Source organism: Hemiscyllium ocellatum (genome assembly GCF_020745735.1).
Source record: "Hemiscyllium ocellatum isolate sHemOce1 chromosome X unlocalized genomic scaffold, sHemOce1.pat.X.cur. SUPER_X_unloc_5, whole genome shotgun sequence".
NCBI lineage: Eukaryota > Metazoa > Chordata > Chondrichthyes > Orectolobiformes > Hemiscylliidae > Hemiscyllium > Hemiscyllium ocellatum.
In genome coordinates, this window is record NW_026867595.1 from 117,874 (window position 1) to 122,841 (window position 4,968).

Below are 4,968 nucleotides of genomic sequence, written 5' to 3' on the forward strand. Positions count from 1 at the left end.
AGAGAGAGGGGGGAACGGAGGGATAGAGACAGAGAGGGGGGGACAGAGAGAGAGAGAGAGAGGGGGAACAGAGGGAGAGAGACACAGAGAGAGAGGGGGGACAGGGAGAGAGGGGGGAACGGAGGGATAGAGACAGAGAGGGGGGGACAGAGAGAGAGAGAGAGGGGGAACAGAGGGAGAGAGACACAGAGAGAGAGGGGGGACAGGGAGAGAGGGGGGAACAGAGGGAGAGAGAGGGGGAACGGGGGGGGAAACAGGGATGGGGAACAGAGGGAGAGAGACAGAGAGGGGGGAACAGAGAGGGGGGGAACAGAGGGAGAGAGAGTGAGAGGAGGAACGGTGGGGGGGGAGAGAGAGAGAGAGAGAGAGAAAGAGAGGAACAGAGAGACAGAGAGAGATTCAGGCAGAGGTAGAGAGAGAGAGACAGAGAGCAAAAGGGGGGGAACAGAGAGGGGGGGGAGAGAGAGAGAGAGAGAAAAAGAGAGGAACAGAGAGAGAGATTGAGGCAGAGGTCGCGAGAGAGAGAGAGAGAGTGATAATATAGAGTTGGAGAGGAGGTGGGAACAGAGTGAGACAGTGGGTCAAGACGCACAGAGAAATGCAGACAGGAGTGGAGAAGGTAGGGAGGGAGGTGAAGAAGGCTTTTTGGCTCGCTTGCTTCCCTCGGTCAGAGGGGCTGGGGACATCTTGTTGCAGCTCTACAAGAGACTGGGTGAGGCCACATTTGGAGCACTGTGTGCCACTCTGACCAGCCTGCTGTAGGAAGGGCGCTATTAAGGCAGGAGGTGGGCAGAGGAGCTTTACGGGGACTGGCAGGTTTGGGTCATAACGAGAGAGACTGGGGCTTTTCTCCCTGGAGCGCAGTAGACCGAGGGGGCGACCTTATAGAGGTCTATAAAATCAGGAGAGGCGTAGATAAGGTAAATAAAAAGCTTTTCCACATCAGTAGGGGAGTTTAAAACTAGATGTGAAAAGGGTTAAGGTAGGAAGGGAGAGATACAATCGGGTCCGGGGGGGGGGGAAGGGGCAATTTATTTCCACAGAGAGGGGGATGCGTGTCTGGAATGGGCTGTCAGGGATGGAGGTGGAGTGGGGTATGATTTTGTCACTGAAGAAATATTTTTTCAGCTACATGGATGAGGGGGATAGGGATCGAACGCAGGCAAATGGGACGAGATTAGAAATGTGAAACTGGACAGAATGGGCAAGATGGGCCGAAGGGCCTGTTTCCAAGCTGTCAACCCCCTCTGACTCTATGAAAGAGAGAGAGGATAAGGGAGAGATTGAGGGGTAGGAGCAGGGAGGAAGGATTGAGAGAGGGAGCGCACACACACACACACACACACACACGGACTTGGAGGGAACGTGCTCCTGGTGGTCACACCTCATCCTTCCCCCATCCACCAGCCAGCATCTGTAAATAGATCCTGTAAATGTGTTCCCTTGGCCAGGGAGCGGAAAGTGAACTGCAGAGATGGCAGATGGGAACGGGTCGCTGATTAAGGAATCAATGCTTTTAATTAATAAGCAAAGTCTACATCAATACGTTCTCCCAGACCATATACCTACATCAAAGGCCATCACACTGGGGAAAGATTACGCACACTTTAATGGCCGGCATTAGTGCACAGACTGGACAGAATCACCCAGTCACTTACGCAGAAGGAGGCCATTCTGCCAATCGAGCCCAATACTGTCATTTCTACACCTCCTGAGCAATCCACACTCTCCCCATATCCCCATAGCCTCTGGGGGGTTATCCACCTCATGGCAATGTATATATACACACACACATACCCACACATATCTTCCCCTCAATGCACACTCACCCCCAACACACACTCACATGTGCGCACACACACCCCCCCCAGAGTGTGTGTGAGTGTGTGCGTCTGTGCACGTGTCTGTGTTTGTGTGTGTGCATGTGTGTGCGCGCATGTGATGTGCCTTTGTGTGTGTCTGTGTGTGCGCGCATGTGTGCGTGCGTGTCGGTGTGTGTATGCATGTCTGTGTCTGTGTGTGCATGTGTGCGTGTCTGTGTACCTGTGTCTGTGTGCATGTGTGTGTCTGTGTGTATGTCTGTGTGTGTGTGTATCTGTGCGTGTGTGTGAATGTGCGTGTCTGTGTGTGCGTGCATGTGTGTCTGTGTCTGTGTGTATGTCTGTGTGCGTGTCTGTGTGCGCGTCTGTGTCTGTGTGTGCACGTGTGCGTGCGTGTGTGCGCGTGTGAGGCTCTGCTCTGGAGGAGTTGACTGCAGTGAATTCCCTTGAATGTTAGTTCTGGGATGCGAGGAGACGTTCAGTCACCTCAGGAAAGCAGCGATCATCACCAGAGAGCATTTCCAGCCCGGTCACACTCTCTCCCACCCGATTCTGTCAGGTAGAAGGAACAGATGTACAGCTTCTTTCCCACTGTCCTCAGACGTATAAACAGACCTCTCTCATACCTCAGAGTTGATCTTTCTCTGTAGCTGTGACATTATATTCTGCATTCTGTTGTATTAACCCGATCTGAAAGCATGATTGGCCCGGATGGGCACACTATATAAAACTTCTCACTGTACCTCGGGATGTCCGACAAAATCAAATCAAATTAAAACAAACATTCATATGAGGGAATCCCAGTTCCCTTTGAAGTTTTATTGTTTAAGGAATCCTATACAAGCCCTCCCCCATGCGCTGATGCCATTACACACACCATTTAACTGAACAGAAACATCCCACAGGTTTAGCCGGTGGATCTGGATTGGCTCAGGCCAGGAGGGCCGAAGTGTCTTCTTTGTTCACATCCTATCTCAGAATCAAAACTCCGCACCTTTCAGACAATCACACGGAAAATTGGAAGATGGGAGAGATTGGGGTGCGTAGGGGGTGTGTGGAGAGAGAGATAGAAAGATAGGGAGAGCTGGAGACAGACAGAGAGCCAGAGAGAGACAGACAGAGGTTGAAAAAGGGGGAGAGAGAGAGAGAGAGGGAGAGAGACAGATAGAGCGAGAGAGAGGGGTAGAGAAAGAGACAGAGAGAGAGAGAGAGAGACAGAGCAAGAGAAAGACAGATAGAGTCATAGAGATGTACAGCACAGAAACAGACCCTTCAGTCCAACCCCTTTAATGCTGACCCAGATATCCCAACCCAATCTAGTCCCCACCTGCCAGCACCCAGCCCATATCCCTCCAAACCCTTCCTATTCATATCCCCATCCAAATGCCTCTTAAATGTTGTCATTGTACCAGCCTCCACCACATCCTCTGGCAGCTCATTCCATACACGTACCACCCTCTGTGTGAAAAAGTTGCCCCTTAGGTCTCTTTTATATCTTTCCCCTCTCACCCTAAACCTATGCTCTCCAGTTCTGGACTCCCCCACCCCAGGGAAAAGACTGTGCCTATTCATCCTATCCATGCCCCTCATAATTTTGTAAATCTCTATAAGGTCACCCCTCAGCCTCCGACGCTCCAGGGAAAACAGCCCCAGCCTGTCCAGCCTCTCCCTGTAGCTCAAACCCTCCAACCCTGGCAACATCCTTGTAAATCTTTTCTGAACCCTTTCAAGTTTCACAACATCTTTCCGATAGGAAAGAGAAAGAGAGAGAGAGAGAGAGGAAGACAGAGAGAGAAGGGGGAGATGAGAGTGCTAGAGAAAGAGGGAGAGAGATAGATAGAGCTGGATAGAGACAGATAGAGAAAGGTAGAGAGAGAGAGAGCTAGAGAAAGAGGGAGATAGGGAGATAGATAGATAGAGCTGGACAGAGAGGGAGAGAGAGAAGTAGAGAGAGACTGAGAAAATGGGAGAGAGAGGGAAAGAAGGAGAGAGACAGAACTGGATAGAGCTGGACATGGACAGAGGTAGAGAGAGAAAGACAGCGAGAGACAGACAGACAGACAGACAGATAGATAGATAGATAGGGGTAGAGAGAATGTGTTGGTGGTTGTGAGGTGACCATATAGAAGTTTCTAGAAGGTTCTGGTGACCATGTTGGTGAGTGGTTGCTATCTGAGATAGCGCTGCCTGAAAGCAGTGGGGGGGGGGCAAAGTCGATCCAATCTCCCCCTCGAAAGGGGTGTTGGGGTGGGGGTTGAAATGGAGAGAAATTCTCAGGGGATGGGGGGGTGGCGAGAGATTTTCTGGGATGACGGAGGGAAGGATAGAACGCTCGAAGGGGCTGAATGACCTCATCTCGCTGCTCTGCGGTGTAAATCCTCAACTCCGGATACGCTGAACCGGAATCCCGAGTCGACAACACAGATGGATCGGGGATGGGACGGGAGCGCGATGAATTCTCCAGAATTTACTTACCAGGTCATGGCTCACATTTTGGTGGGTCACAATAATGGTGCTTGACACCAATACGCCACGGAGGGGAGAGTCAAAGAGGTCTGCAGTTCGACAGCCCCCAGGCACTCTCCCTCTCCCTCTCTCTGTACTAGCCAGCAGCCTCTCTCTCTCTCTCTCTCTCCTCCCCTCCCTGTCTGTGCTCCCCCTCTGTCACGTGATAATAATATTGACCAGGAAGGAATTAATCAGTCTGGCATTAATTAACTCTCAGCATTATTGCCCGAGTTTCTCCGAGGGTGGGTGGAGAGAGAGAGAGAGAAAGAGAGAGCGAGAGGAGGAGAGAGACTGACAAGAGAGAAAAAGAGGGATAGAGGTGGGGAGAGGAGTGGGAAGAGAGAGAGAGATAGATCGAGGTAGAGACAGACAGAGAGAAAGAGGTCGAGAGACACAGAGACAGGGAGAGATAAAGAGGGACAGAGAGAGAGAGAGAGACAAAGATAGAGGTAGAGAGACAGAGAGAGAGGTAGAGTCACAGAGAGTGGGGGAGAGGTATATGTAGAGAGAGATAGAAAGGTATATATAGAGAAAGAAAGACAGAGAGACAGAGAAAGAGAGAGACAGATAGAGGTAGAAAGAGAGAGAGAGACAGGGAGAGAAAAAGACAGAGAGAGAGGAACAGAGACAGAGACAGAGA